Consider the following 16,924-nt stretch of genomic DNA (forward strand, 5'->3'; position numbering starts at 1 on the left):
ACCTCCTGGGCTCAAGCAATCCTCCAATCTCAGCCTCCCAAGTAGCTAGGACTGCAAGTGTACACCACCATGCCTGGCTACTTTTTGTAGACACAGCCTCCTGCCTCAGACTCCCAAAGTGCTGGGCTTACAGGCATGAGCCACTGCACCTGGCTGAGTCTGCTATCCTTGAATTTGTCTTTTCTGTCATTCTCTCTGGCGCACACCCTCCAGTTGCCCCCATCTCTGAGAGCGGTCTCCCATGCCAACCCCCTACTTTCACTGCTCCTTCTGCCTGATCAGGTCCTTCTGAGGACAGGGCAGCAAAGGACTTGGTTGGGGTCCTGTGGCTCCCAGCCTCAGACATGGGCCTGGTCCTAGGCAGAGCTGTGAAGTCAGTGAAGCTTGGACTGGGTGTTCCCCACATCTTCTTTCCTACATGTGGACACCAATGTACATCAAAGAATCACAGTTTCAGACCCAGAAGGGACTGCGAAGACCATCTGGTTCATTTTAGAGATGAGGGAACTTGGGCCCAGAAAAGGTTCTGTAGTTTTCATGACACAGCCATGGTCAGGATCTCCTGGGTGGTATTGGTGCTCCTTTTGACTGCTTGTGCTCTCTTCTCCATTGGATGGTGCTTGCATCTGATCACTCCATAAAGTGAGCATGTGGACTCTGGAAGGAGGCACCTGTGTCAAGTTCCAACCCTGTCTCTCCCCACCTATGCAACTATGGGCAAATTACTGAAGTTGTCCAATGCTTCCCTTTCTTTTTCTTTTCCTTTTTTTAGAGACTGGGTTTCTCTTTGTCACCCAGGCTGGAGTGCACCATTTCAATCACAGCTCACTGCAGCCTCGAACTCTTGGGCTCAAGTGATCCTCACACCTTGGCCTCCCAAAGTGCTGGGATTACAGGCATGAGCCACTGTGCCCAGCCATCGCTTTCTTTATTAATAATTTTTTATTTGTTTTGTTTTATAGCTTAATATAATTGTTTTTCCTCCAGATCGTAAGTTTTAAGAAAGGAAGGAACCAAGTGTTTCTTGCTCACTACATGTCTAAGACCTAGCATACTGTTTGGCACACAATGGACACTTGATGAAAATTTGTTGAATAAAGGAGTAAATGAATAAAAGAATGATTGAGTGAAGTATGCATCACTTAGATAGAACTGGAATCTTAATCATGAGAGCCACAGCCTTCTAAAGATTCTAACTGTGAAGTACTGTTTCCTTTGCTAACATTACTTTATGGATAGACGTGACCCTAATATGCCTGCTCCCTGCTTCTCTCACTTATTCCTTCTCTCAGTAAGTGGCAGCCCCATTTCTGTGATTACTTGAGCCAAAAACCTCGGAGTCATCCTCTTACAGAAAGCATTCAACCCATTAACCAATCCTGCAGCTAGGCCTTCATTATGTAATCCCATTCTGACCAGTTATCACCACATCCCTTCCTGGCAGCCGAGACCAAGCTGCCGTGATTTCCCTGAATTATTGCAGTGACTTCCCAACCTCTCTCTGCTTCCATCCTTGTACCACCCCCAAAGTCTAGATTCCATACACAGCCACAGCAATACTACTAACACATAAGGCAAATAATGTGACTCCTCTGCTTAAATTTTATAATATTTTCCCATTTCTCTCATAGTAAAAAAAAAAGCCCTTACAATTACAAATAAGATTCTACACGATCTACCTGCTCTGACATTCTGATTTCTCTACAACTTCCCTCTTTAATCACCATGCTTCCACCACACTGCCATCTTCCTGTTCCAATAACACACCACACTTGCTGTCATCTAAGTAACTTTGAACTTATCTTTGAACTTCTCCAGATAACCTGCTTGACTCCTCCACTTCCTTCAAATGTTTTCTCAAGTTCATCTTTTCAATAAGGTCTTTCTTGACTACACTATTTTAAATTACATCCATCTAACTTTCTATCCTTTTTTGCACTAATTTCCCTTTTAGCTCTTTGGCTATAAGAAATTCCATACATTTGATTCACTTGCATCTTTTGTTTCTCTCCCCTACTAGAAGGTAAACTCCATAAAGGAAGAGATTTTTTTTCTGTTTTGCTCATTTCTGAATCCCTAGTGGCTAGAACAATTCCTGCCACATAGAAGGTAGTCTGTAAATATTTCTTGAATAAATAAATGGGAATAAAATAGTACCTATATCATAGGGTCTTGTTATGATTAAATGAAACCATGCACATTGAGTGTTTAGCACAGCATCTGGCACTTGGTACATGTTTATTTAGTATAAGACATTATTATTATGGTGTCATCTCAGTTCTCCTGGCCTTTTAGTCCCTCTTTTGGCCAGAACTGTGGTCAGAGGCAGAAGTCTTCTAGAATCCCTAATACTATTTTTGGAAATGACTTTGAAGGAGTCCCAATGGCTGTTTACATCTGCTGCTGAAGATAAGTAGGAAATAAATGCAGTTATCTCTCCAAGATATGGTGTAATCCTTTCCGTGAAATACTTTCTGTCTTAGGGATGCTGGAAGGTTGCGGTTGTGCATTTCATCCTCAGGGTGAGAGAGCCACATTCTCTCATATCCATGCAAGTCGTCCTCAAATGGGTTGGCCACCTGTGTTGGTTTTTCACAACTTTCCTATCTCTCACTTTTGGGTTTGCCTCTTGCTGGTCTTAACATAACTGTTCTCACTGATGGCCTCCTGAACCAACAAAGTTTAGCTGGAGGAGTTATGAGGTCGTATCAATTAACCAATGAAGCATTACATGAACAAATAAAAAATAAATAAAATGACCCCTGTAAAGCCCTCCCTAGGGCTAGTAATAGCCTATGTAAATAGCCTAAATAAATACTTCTTAATTGCTTAATAATAGCCTGTAGCTGTTTAAATGCCCTATTGTCTGGGTTGATAGGATATTTTCACAGCTTTACCAGGACATTGTGAGCAGATATTGCGTGTATGTGTTAAAGTTTAGTACCTTATTACATTTATGTATAAATTAGCATACTATACAGATTGTAATTCCTACTAGCTCAAAGCAGTCAAATTTTAGAAGTTGACTCCACAAATAGCACCTTCAGTCCTGAGTGTTTACAATGGTTTTGCTTTACCAGAGAAAAATGTCATGTTGTGCCCATTTTTCACGCTAGAAATAGAAAGAGAGCCTTGGGTTTAGTACTTGTAGGTTACCAGGTCTTTTCTTAGCCTGCTCCATGACCTTGTCCAATTTCCATTAGATTACAGTGGCTTTTCTGGAGCCAGGAAAAGTTACTACAGCAGCAAAAACGGGGCCAACAACCTTGAAGTGCAGCATATCTATGAGAAATTCATTTTATTGTAACTGTAAAAGAGATACAGACAGTACAATTCTTTAGGGAAGAGGGAGAGAAGAGAAGAAAAGAGAAGAGAACAGAGAACTTGGGGTGGGTGGGAGGAATTTGGACTCCAGTTATAATCATACAATGAGACAATGAAATGAAAGAGGGAGTGACTTTCTAAGGGGTACACATTCTTTTTTCTTTTGCCTAGTTCATAAACACATTTTATTCTGAACACTCTTCATAAGTAGGTTGTTGGGAAGTATTTTCTAATAGAAACAACATTATATGTGGAATGTAGGTTTCCAGCTGCCTTGGGGAAACCTATTTAATTTATGGCTGAGCATTAAAAAATAATACTATAGTTTGCTTTTTCATATGGGAAAATGAGTCTTAATTTGTAATTAATAAAATCTTAATTGCCATCATGTTACACCATGAAGATTCAGGTTGGGCATTTTTGTAAGTAATCTCTTCCTTGACTCCTTGCTAGTTTACTTAACAGAACAGGAGAATACACACACACACACACACACACAAATATATTGTGTTTTGTTGTGTATGATACATATTAAAACATACCTATATAATCACTCTACTGAACAGACAATATCGAATCCACTTTATTTGCCACTTAAAAATTAACATAAATAATATTAAGTTAATAAAATGCAGCCTCCGGAGTAGCTGGGACTACAGGTGCATGCCACCTCACCTGGTAATTTTTTGTATTTTTAGTAGAGACGGGGTTTCACCGTGTTAGCCAAGATGGTCTGGATCTCCTGACCTCATGATCCGCCCGCCTCGGCCTCCCAAAGTGCTTCTGGTAGCCTTTTTTTGCCCTCTGCATTCTGGTCCCTCGGGCTCCTTGATGCAAAGTGTGACCAGCCCTCCCCCTAGTGGTGATTAGAACATCTTCCCTCCATGCCCTGGTTAATGCCAGGAACTTGTTTTCACCTGCTATAGTCCTGGCATGTGGGCTGGGCGCTTCTCCTTCTCAGCAGTCTCCAGAGATCGGGAGTGGAGACCCTCCTGGCGGTCATCTATATGTATAGAGCAGAGAGATGTCCCAGCAAAGAAAGTACGGTGTGGGAGTGGTGGAGGGAGGATCAGAGAGACACTTTGAGTCTGAAGTTTCTTTTCTTTGGAAGAACGGGACATTGCCCTATGTACTTCCTGATCTGCACCTAGCTTTATACCATGGCGTCCCATCTGCAAATTCCCTGTGGACTAAAAATCTGATTGTAAGTTTCTTCCCTGTTCTCTGATTTCTGAAAAGTACAAAGACGACAAGATTTTCGGAAGGTTTTTATTTAGAGGTACGCTGGGTCTCTGCAGGGGAAAAAGCCCTGATTTGAACTGTTTGCCAGTTTCTGTATCGTAAATATTTCTGCTGTGGCCAATTACAACAAGACATCAACTGACTTAAAAACTCTTAAAAATTTAACAGTTGGCTCTCGTGAATATGTACAAACTGGCCCCCATACTGCACTGTTTTCACCGCTAACAATGATGTAAAAGAAAGGGTATGTTTTCCTCTTGTTCTTTCTCCTCCTCCTCCTCCCCTTTTCTTCTTGGTAAATGTAGAGAAAATAAAAGGTATAGATCAGGGGATCAGCAAACTTGTTCTATAAAGGCCCAAAGAGCAAACATATTTTAGACTTTGCAGTCCGCACTGATTTTTGTCACATATTCTTTTTTATTTTTTAAAAAGTCCTTTGAAAATGTAAAAACTGCATTTTTGTTTTTGTATTGCCAGAGAGCAATACAAAAACAAAAACAGGTTGAGAGTTAGACTGGGTTTGTGGATCTTCGTTTGCTGATCCTTGGAATAGAACATCAGGGTGGGTCTTTGGAAACCGAGGACTGATGTAATATATACAATATACTATATATATATATATATAATATATATGTGTGTGTACTTTGTATTATGCACACACATACACATATATGCATGTATGTGTGTGTGTATGTATGTGTGTGTGTATATATATATATATGGTGAGCTCGGTGGTAAATAAGGAGAAATATGACCCCAGGGTTTCTTTTTTCTTTCCTTTCTTTTTTAAAAAACAGCTTTATTGAGATATAATTCATATAGTGTAGAATTCATCCATTTAAAGAGTATAGTTGCATTTTAAAAAACAAATTTATAAGGTCATGCAACTACCACCACTATCTAATTTTGGAACATTTTCATCTCCCCTAAAAGAAACTCCCCTACCCAGTAGTTGCGGTTCCCTTCTTACCTTCCAGCCTGTCAGCCCCTGAAAACTGCTCATCTACTTTCTGTTTCTATGGATTTGCTGATTTTGGACATTTCATATATATAGAATCATAACAGTGTTTATCCTTTTGTGATTGGCTTCTTTCACTCTGCATAATGTTTTAACTGTTCATCTGTGTTGTAGCATGTGTCAATAATTCCTTTCTTTTTATTGCCAAATAAAAGTTCATTGTATGGATATACCACATTTTATTGTCCATTTATCAGTTTACGGACATCTAGGTTGCTTCCAATGTTTGGCTATTATGAATAATGCTGCTATAAAGACTAAAATACAAGTCTTTTTATGGGTGTATGTCTGTATTTCTCCTGGATAGACACCTAGTAGTGGAGTTATTGGGTGATATGATAACTATGTTTAGCATTTTAAAGAACTGTCAAACTGGTTTCCAGAGCAGCTGCATCATCTTACATTCTTGCTGGCAATATGAGGGTTCCATTTTTCTCACATCTTTGCCAATACTTAACTCTTTTTTTGAGGATAGTCATCTTTCTGGATTTGAAATGGTATCTTGTGGTTTTGACTTGCATTTCCCTAATGACTAATGAGGTTAGGTATCTTTTCATGTGCTTATTGAACATTTGCATATCTTCTTTGGAGAAATGTCTATTCAAATTCATTGTCAACTTTTAAATTGGTTTGTCTTTTTATTATTGAGTGAGTTGTTAAGTGTTCTTTATTTTAGGTACAAGTTTCTTGCAAATATTTTCTCTCTTCCTGTAGGTTTTATTTTCAGTTTCCTGATGGTTTATTTTGCAACACGAAAGTTTTAATATGTTGATGAAGTACAATTATCTGTTTTTTTTCTTTTGTGGCTTGTGCAACAAATGCAGATTCATTAAGATTTATTCCTGTGTTTTCTTCTAAAAGTTTTGTAATTTTAGCTCTCTTAATTTGTCTACATTTTATTTTAAGTAAAGATTTTTGTATATGGTGTGAGGAAGGGATTCAACTTTATTTTTATGCATGTGGATATTCAATTGTCCCAGCAACATTTGTGAAAAGTAATCAAATTTTCTTGACAGCCTTGTTGAAATCAATTGACCATAAATGTGAGCTTTTATTTATAGAGTCTTAATTTTTTTTATTGATCCGTATGTTCATTTTTATGCCAGTACCACATTGTCTTGGATACTGTAGCTTTGAAATAAGTTTTTAAATTGGAAATTGTGAGTTATTCAGCTTTGTTCTTATTTTTTAAGATTGTTTTGGCTATCTCAGTACTTGAGTTTCCACATACATTTTAGGGCCTGCTTATCAATTTCTGTGAAAAAGAAAAAAAAAAAGAGAGAGACAGCGCCAGCTGGGGTTGTGGTAGGAATGGTGTTGAGTCTATAGATCAATTTGGGAAGTAATGTCATCTTAACAATATCAATTCATTTGATACATGAGCATGGTATGGCTTCCCATTTAGTAAGGTCTTAATTTTTTTCAACATTGTTGCATAGTTTTAAGAGTATACATTTTACATAAATTTTGTTAAATTGATTTTTAAGTATTTTATTTTAAATGCTGTTGTAAATGGAATTGTTTGCTTAATTTTATTTTTGAATTGTTCATTGCTACTATATGAAAACACAATTGCTTTTTTTTATATTGGTCTTGTGCTCTGCAACCTTGCTAAACAAATTTATTTGTTTTAATAGCTTTTTGGTAGATTTTTAAAGGATTTTCTCTATACATGATCATGTCATCTGTGAATAGACAGTTTTATTTCTTTCTTTCTAATCTAGATGTGTTTTTCTACCTCCCTCCCTTTTTTGCTTCCTTGCCTAATTGTCCTCGCTAGGTCCTGTAATACAATGTTAAACAGAAGTAGCACAGGTGGACATCCTTGTCTTGTTCTGGATCTTAGAAGTAAAAGCACCCAGTCTTTCACCATTAAGTATAATGCTAGCTGTAGGTTTTCCACAGATACACTTTATCAGGTTGAGGAAGTTCTCTTTCTCTTCCTACTTTGTTGAGTGTTTCTATCATGAAATGGTATTGGATTTTTTGAAATGCTTTCTCTGTATCCATTAAGATGATTATTTGATTTTTATTCTTTATTCTATTAATATTACATATTAATTACTTTTTGATACTAAACCAACCTTGCATTCTTGGGATAAATTCTACTTGATTATGTTGTACAATCCTTTTCATATGTTGCTGGACTTAGTTTGTTGAGAATTTTTGTCTATATTCATAAGAGATATTGGTCTGTAATTTTCTTGTGATATTTTTGTCTGGTTTGAGTGTCAGGATAAAAGTGACTTTCTCTTTCTATTTTTCATTCTTAACACTGCTGTTCAGGCACTTTTGGGACATGTAAGGTGAAGGGAAGAGAAGGAAGCCTAGGGCTGATAGTGAGTTCCAGTCAGCAGTACGGAAGAGGGGAGGAAAACCCTAAATAGATTCTATAGCGGGCCAAAGATTCTTGGCTGCCACATGGACACCAGGCAGGGACCTGTTATTGGGTATATCCTATGTAAAGAATGTGTCCTATTCTGTTCTTTTTATACACATATTCATTCAGAATATTTATTGATCACCAGCTGCTATCTAATAAGAAGTAAACTTATTACCAAAAAGTTTAAATAGACCTGACTCCTGTCCTATGAGAACATACAGGTTAAAGGGGTAGGAAGACACAATAGAATAATTGCAAACTAAATGTAAAATTACAGCTATGATTTGTATGATGAAGGGAAGATTCCTGGTGCTGTGAGAGCATATAATATAGGGGTTTGGTCTGGTGTTCTGGCGGTGGGAATAACATACCCCAAGGCCCTGCTTTAGGAAGAAGTGAAGGAAGGCCAGTGCTGGGGGAACACAGAGAGCAGGAGGAAGGGAAATAATGGGAAAGAGAAAGTAAAAAGAACCAGGCTACCTGCGGCCTGGAAGTCTGGTTATAGGCCCATGTCATTATCCTCAGAGCAGTGTGTTTTCACTTTTAAAATGTCTGTTTCTGAAGAACTGGGGGCCATTGCCTAAATGGAATAACCCAGAAACAGAAAGTCAAATACTACACTTATAAGTGGGAGCGAAACAATGGCCACATACAGGGTGGAATAGTAGACACTGGAGACTCCAAAAGGTGAGAAAATGGGAGGGTGTGAGGGTTGAAAAATTACCTGTTAGATACAATGTTCACTATTTGGGAGATGTGTCCACTGAAAGTCCAGACTTTACCACTACACAATATATCCTTGTAAGAAAACTGCACTTGTACCTCCTAAATCTCTAAAATAAAAATTTTTTTAAAGGCAAAAATTAAAATGTCCTTGTCTGGATTCACCAGTTTTATTTTGGTTTCAGGTTTTCCTTCAAGAAGGAAATCTCATTCACAATTTCTGCTCTTTTCGTTTCCAGTTTTTTACATTTTTGAGACTCAAAGTGGAGGCAAGAGAGAAATGGAATTGAATGAAGGATTTGAAAATTGCTTTCAAAAGGCTGGTCACAGAGGGAAGGAAGGGAGAAAAGCAGGGTGTATTAGTCCATTTTCATGCTGCTGATAAAGACATACCTGAGACTGGATAATTTATAAAGAAAAATAAGTTTAATGGACTCACAGTTCAATGTTGCTGGGGAGGCCTCACAATCATGGCAGAAGACAAAAGGTACCTCTTACATGGCAGCAGACAAGAGAGAATGAGAGCCAAGTGAAAGGGGCTTCCCCTATAAAATCATCAGATCTCATGGGACTTAAGTTATTCACTACCACGAGAACAGTATGGGGGAAACCACCTCCGTGATTCCATTATCTCCTACCAGGTCCCTCCCACAACATGTGGGAATTATGGGAGCTGCAATTCAAGATGTGATTTGGGTGTGCTCATAGCCAAACCCTATTACAGGGTTAAGTTTATTGAACAGCAGCAGAAGGAGGGTACACACATCTGTCTGGTCCAATCCCCTAATTTTACAGGTGGATGCCCTGAGGCTCAGAAGCACTGGGTGACATCCTGGCTCACAGAGCTTGAAGTGGCAGAGCCAGAGAGGGAGCCTCAGCTTCCTGGCTTCCTTTTGAGTGCTCTTTCCTCTGACCCTCACTCTTCCCCAAGCTGAGCTCTGAAGGACAGGAAGAGAGAGGGCAAGATGCCAAGTAGAGGAGGCCCAATATGTACAGGCCTTGAGGCAGTCCTTGCGGAAGGCCACTGTGGTTGGAGCAAGGTGAGTGAACAGAAGACGGTGAGAAATGCGGTGGAAAAGTTAGGCAGGGCCTTAACTCCTCAAAGAGGAGTGCAGATTTATTCTAAGGATGGTATGAGGCGTTTTAAAGGGGGACTAATGCAAAAAACATATATGGATGAAGAAGATGACCCTTGCTAGTTTATGGAGAATGGATTAATGGGGCCAGACAGAGGTGGAGAGTTGAGGTAGGAGTCTGCGGAAGGCGAAGTGGTGAGAAGTGGACAGACCAGAGCTTTGTTTTGGAGTTCAAATTGTCAGGACTTCCACATCACCTTTAAGGCATTTGTAAGAATTCCAAGAGAAAGGTGGCTATGCCTAGGCTAGAGAAAAAGGGCAGTGTGGATCCTCGTCTAGGCAGTTGGGTTATTCTAGAAGCAGATGTGTTGGCTCTTTCTGAAGCTCTGGAAAAGTATAAAGTTTTCTGTTGTGGTGTTCATGGCTTACCCTCCAGATGTTTTGACTGGCCGTTGCCCCACCAGCCTGTGGCCACTTGACACTTTGGATATCTCTTCTCAGGTATTCAGCTATAGCAGTAGTGGAGGAAAATTCTCCAAGAAATAAAAACTTTCAGGTGGGTGCAGTGGCTCACACTGGTAATCCCAGCACTTTGGGAGGCCGAGGTGGGCGGATCACTTGAGTCCAGGTGTTTAAGACCAGCCTGGGCAAGATAGCAAGACCTTGTCTTTACAAAATAGTTTTTAAAAAATTAGCCAGGCACGGTGGTACACACCTGTGGTCCCAGGTACTCAGGAGGCTAAGGTGGGAGGATTCCTTGAGCCCAGGAGGATGAGGCTGCAGTGTGCAGAGAGCATGCCACTGCACTTCAGCATGAGTGACAAAGCAATACCCTGTCTCCAAAAAAGAAAAAAAAAAAAAAGAAATAGAAACTTCCTTTCATCCGAATGCCCCTCCTTCTTTCCTAATGGAAAAATGGTTACCCATTCTTCAAAGCCTTCCTCAGATATTAAGCTTTACTATGAAACTATGAAGACTTGTGTTTATACACAATTATATGGCATTAATTATGCTCATCTAACCCTTTTTACTATGCCTGTATGGTCCTTATTACACCTAAACTGTTACCATTTTTTCTGTTTAACTTGGAGATACAAAGCCTAGAGACATGAAGTAACTCACCCAAGGTCACAGGCAGTCGGGGCCCACAGTCTGAAAGCTTAGCCATTGTGCCATGTTGTCACTAGCTGGGAGCTCTCTGGGCAGCATTACTGATTTTCTCTTGCTTTCAACACAACTCTGTTATGTCGCACTTTCCCTATTATGTGAAGAGTTAATTATCTGATTTTCTTCTCTGGTTGAGAGTGAGCAAATTGAAGGTAGGAACTGTGTGTTACTTACTTTCATATTCCAGTGTTGGATGGATAACGGATGCAAAGTGAGTGAATGAATGACTAAAGAACATGAATGAATGAAGGGATGACTCAGAGAATAACTGAGAAAATAGAGTGGCAGGTGTGGGATGGGGCCTTCTGTTACCTTATGCAGACTGCACTTTTTCTAGGCCAAGGAGTCCCTGAGCTGCATTACAATTCAGGCCAGTGTAATTTCTGGCTTTACCATCACATAACTTAAAATTTTCCATTAATCCTTTGGTGTGTTCTAATCAAATAATGCTGTTCTCAGTTAAACAGTTGAAGAAGCTCCCATTCTGGCAGGTATTATACTCTTTAACACAGTTGCTCTGTTGTCACCAAGGACACTTCTGCATCTGATATTGATTTAAATCTTCAATCTTCAGTTATGAAGGTCTTGAAGATGACTTTGTAGATAATGAAGGTTGTATTGGCTCAACAAACTGTAACAATGGAAAGAATATAGTGCATACTTGTTCATCCAATCTGAGAAACAGAGTAGCCTTATTGATAAGCAATTTACAAAGCATTTTGTTCTATGCTGATACAAAGTTGAAACATAGTGGGTGTTCTATTTGGTGTCAAGTGTTGAAAGTATTTTTGGAAAATTCATTATATTTTGGAGACAGTTCAAGTTGTGTTGAACTTTTACTCAAAGATTTATATAGCTGTGCCTTGATTTTGAAAAATTTGTTTTACCAAAATCTGAATTGCAGAATAGATACATTAGAAACAAATGCCATTACAAAATAATCTCCAGGTAGTTCATCAAATACCTATGGAATGGGTACAGTGAGTATAGGGAACCGGGTCACCATCTATCCCTCTTATTCTCTAGGGTCTGATCAATAAAGCAAATCAATGAAGCAAGATTGCTAGCCAGATAGAAAATGAAAAGAATGATTTTGCTTTGTAGAGTCCTCTGTGCACATCCTTGTAAAATCTACATTAAAATATTTGCTTTAGGCTTCATCAAAAGTGAGACTATTGACTCTTACTCTTTATCTAGATGTGAGCACCACAAGCTCAGATGTGCATACAGAAGGAGTGAGGCACCAGATCTTCTGGGCCATCCCCAATACCATGTGCTTGAAATATGGATGAGGCTGGCAGGTTGGTTCCAGAAAGAAGACATTATAGGTGGAATGATGTTCCCTTAACCCCAGAAGATGTCCACATTCTAATTCCTAAAAGCTGTGACTATTTTACCTCCCAAAGCAAAAGAGACTTTGCAGATGGGATTCTATTAAGAATCTTGAGATGGGGTTGATCAATGCCTTTGATTATCTAGGTGGGCCAATATAATCACAAGGGTCCTTACAAGAGGGAGGCAAGAGGGTCACAGAAGATGTGATGATGTAAGCAGAGGTCAAAGTGATCCACAGGCCGAGGAATTTGAGCAGCCTCCAGGAGACGGAACAGGCAAGAAACTAGAGTCTCTTGGCAGACAGCGTGGTTTTGGTCCATTGAGATTTCTGACCTCTAGAACTCTAATATAGTAAATTTGTGTTGTTTTGAGCTATTAAGTGTGTGATTTCTTACAGCAGCAATAGGAAATTACTGTAGAAGGTTTGGGGACCTGCACAGATGTGCTTATTACAAGGGAACAAGATACAAAGGAGAACCTTCTGGGTGTCATCACAGAAAGTGAAGGACAAAGTAACCCTGTTCACCAGGAAAGCATGGTCCAGTTCATGTCAAGCTTCAACAGATGAAATCAACCACCTTCCTCTCCTGGGGAAGACGAGTGAGAGAAACAGAAGCTAATTAAGGTGTCTTAGTGGAGAGAAGTTTAACTCCAGGAATTAGAGGCTCACACAACCCTTGAAGGATGGGAAACGAAGCCTGGTATGATCACTTTCAGGAAATCTAAAGTGTGGGAATCGCAGAGAAACATGCTTCCTAAGTGAGTCACAGGAGGATGCCAAAGTCTGTAGTCCAGACTCCACTTCTGTTGCCTGTCTGCAGACATTGTCAGAGAATGACCTTCACCTTCCAAATCTCATGTGAGACATTCTCAATGGTGGACTCTTCTAGTGACCCCACAGGCAAGGAAGAAATGTAGTTTCTAGGCTTCACCCCTCTAAAAGTCAAGGGCCAAACTGTACAGGGTATCAAAATACCTGCCACAGAGGTGAAGAGAAAATTATGGTAGAAGTTTGCTTCTCTGTAGTTTGAGGGTGGAAGGTAGAAAGAGGAACATAAGCATCTCTCCTTACATCCCTAGCCCTATGCTCCCCTCACCTGCATTCCCCTCACCAATAACTTAGAGTTTGCCAAGACTGGGAGATGGTCTTAGAAATGGAGAAATAACTCAGTATGATAGTCAGCAGCAAGCCAAGATGTTCATTGACTTGGCTACCATTATAAGCCAAGTCAATGAACATCTTGGCAAACTCTGAGTTATTGCAGAGCAGTGCAGTCAACTCAGTACAGAAAAGATAGGAGACAGATGTGAAATTGAATATTCGTGGATACGTTTTAGGTGATTGTGCTGTAATTTAACTATAACTTACCAGGTATCTATTTTGAACCTACTTTATTTCAAGGGCACTTTTTTTTAAGCTTTTGACAAATAATTTAAGCCAAATTAATATTCGTTGCAAATGTCAGGAGCAGTTGAGTTTTCTTTTCATAGAGCCTTTGAACCTGTTTATGGGAAAGATCAAGTGTTATCATGCCATTAGTTCTACTTTTTAATACAGGATAAAGTTGTACATGTCACTGTTATCTAATTACTAATAGCTATAAATACCAGTTAATTAAATAATGCAGGAATAGAATAAATTTACTATGCCGTGTTTCTTATTGCTCTCAATCAAGTATTTTTAGAAGATTTTCATATTACCTCTTTTCAGTTTTAATTGCCTCTTAAGAAGACAGAATTGCTTCTGGTATACCCGAAGCAGCCAAGGGGGTGGAGTTGTTAACGTGTAATGTGGCTTGCAGGCATTTGGTTCAGTGTGGAGTCTCAGAGGGTGAAAGTGTAGAATGCCAGATCAAGGTTTCAAGCCATGAACTAAGAGTATGGAAAAGAGCTGGGGAGGAGTGTGTTGTGGATGAATTGAGGTATTAGAAAATAGGAGTGCAGGTTGCAGATTACTAGGAAACCACTGAATAGAACTGTCTGAAGCTATCGTACATGCTCAGTAGCTAGGATGACTTTTTCAGGCCCATTCAGAGTAGGTTTTGGTTTGGTAACACTGTTTTTGCTTGACTTTTTGCTGCTAACTATCATACTGAGTTATTTCTCCATTTCTAAGACCGTAAGGCCAATATCAAGAGCTATTGCTTTCAGCTCCTAGTCACTAATCATTTCAGTTTTATCATCAGAGATTTTGTTTTTATACTTCCAATGGATTAGTTCAGTTTCTACCTAGGCAGACTCTCATGGACCAAAATGTAGGTCCAAATACTGTTCTTCTCTAAAAATGCATGTTAGAAAATATTCTCATGGTCCTTTTGGTGTTTACCAGCTTCTTTGGAATAATAATTTAAATTGTGTTGACCACTCTACACATCATATTTTCAGTTAATATAGAAGTTATGCTCTAAAATAGTCAGTTTCTAAGGTTTGGTTTAATTTATTTGTGTCTTAGGAGCCTATGTTGATTTGAATGGTGATATTAATATCATTATTAGCTATCCTTACATAAGACCACCCAATAAAACTTTTTGGTATCTGTAATAAAGTTTGACTTTAATTTTTGCCAAAATATGTGATGTAATTCTGGAGTTGAAGACATCCTAAAAAAGAGTCAACTTAGATTACTGTATGCCCCAGCAAAATAATGCTTCATGATCACCTATTTCCACCTCTAGACAATTTCATTTATAACCTTGACTTCAAACCTACTTCACATCTGTCTAGCTCAGAACTTTCTTCTGAATTCAAACTTGCTTATACACTTTTCATTTTAGGTACCCCATCCAGCTGTTTCATAGGCACCTCACCTTTAATATGTGCAAATCTGAAATTATTAGTCTTTTTTCATTCCACCAGAACTTCTCTGCCTTCTAAATTTCCTGGCAAAGGGATTGATGCCAGCTAGTTGTCCAAGTTCAGCATCTGAACATATCCTAGACTTCTACCTTTTCTCCATATCCAATCAGTTGCTAAGACCAACCTCCTAAATACATATTTCCCCTTCCCCGCTATCCTGTTTGTTATTATATTGCTGAAGCGTTCATGATGTTTCAGCTGGAACTATTGCAATAACTTGCTTACTAACCATTGTATTAGGGCAGCTTCCACAGAAATCAAACGCTAAGAGGAATTTTTGTGCACAAGTAATTTATGAAGAAGTTGCTCCCAGGATAGACTCCTGGAAAGTGAGGGAAAGTAGAACAGGGGAGGAAGAGAAGCCAAGCAAGGATGAGAACTTGGGCAAATTTCTGCAGAGGGTAGCTTCCATCATATCCTGCAGGCAGGGCGACACTAAGACTTTGGTAGAGTCCTTCCTCAATCAATCAATTGCAACTTGGACTTTCCTGAATATGCTGTGCTGCCTCAAGATTCCTGCCTTTTCACCTGCTGGTCCGCTGGCCTGAAATATTCTTCTTCTTTGGTTCCCTCCTCACTTGACCTCTGGACTAAAGATGACTACAAAGTTTTTTTCCTGCTCTCCCTCTGTGACTGCTCCAAGAAGTCTTGAGGTCGTTTTTCTATTCTGTTTTGTGAAAAGGCCATATTTGCGAAGGGAACCCCAAATACAAAAGGAGCTGAGAAACCAAAGGGTAGGGCAAACAAATCCAGTTTGTCAATAGACGGTGGTTTATTGGGGAACTCATGGGCAGAAGCGTGGTCTCGGGCAGTCATAAGACAGGTAGAACTCCGCACCATTATCCCAAGACCCAGAGCTTATATACCATAGCAAAAGGGTATATGTGCTTTAGCTCTAGAGGGAATGTGCAGGACAATTAAAGTTGACCCTTCATGGAAAGACAGGAACGCTATGTGCATCATAGCCTATAATTTGCCAAAGGGCAGGATATATGGTAAGTATGTGTTTATGATGATAACATCGAGATTGTACTGGTTTACAAAAGGAACAGTAAATAAGGCAGAAATATTAGAGGCACTCCTGGGATTGGGGTTAATCTGAAGTCAAAATGGTGGATTAGCATCCAAGATGGAGTTATTTTAGCCTCCTCTTACGCCATGGTGAGCTTCTCCTGGGCTGCCATAGCTCTGTGTATTGACTTGGTTATTTTATTTCATTGCAACTGTTATTTGCATGATTACCTTTCCCTAGTGGGGGATGGAAGAGACAAAATCTTTTCATTTTTATCCCTTTGGTGTTTAGCCCAACACTTGTTAAGCCAAAGAAGGAAGTAAAGAAGTGAAAAAAATTGATGAAAGGACTGTGACTCCAGTTATGCGTATTAGATCATAAATAATTTAGTTTCTGAGGAACTTGAGATTCCATTAGAATATGTGATGTAAATAAAACTTATTTTGGCTTATTACCTTTTTACTATTGAGTATGATGAGACCTCATGGTAAAAGTTGTATCAATTTTAGAGTCTCTTTGATGTAGCTATAAGATTTTACATTTCTTTTATGACTCACCATGTAAAGTTTCAAATATGTACTAGAGAGATTTAAAATGAGCATGAAGTGATGACTAACATGTAAATTTGAGAATTTCAGTGTTAAAATGATAGATTTGTTTTCTCATCTACAAATATTATATTCTTAAATATTAGGTAGAACTGATTCTAAAGGAAGTAATCACATTACCCATATTTTAAAAATTAAACTTGCCCGTGAAAGAAAAGCAAAGCTTACATGACACTTTAA

This window comes from Gorilla gorilla, chromosome 8 (genome assembly GCF_029281585.2).
Source record: "Gorilla gorilla gorilla isolate KB3781 chromosome 8, NHGRI_mGorGor1-v2.1_pri, whole genome shotgun sequence".
NCBI lineage: Eukaryota > Metazoa > Chordata > Mammalia > Primates > Hominidae > Gorilla > Gorilla gorilla.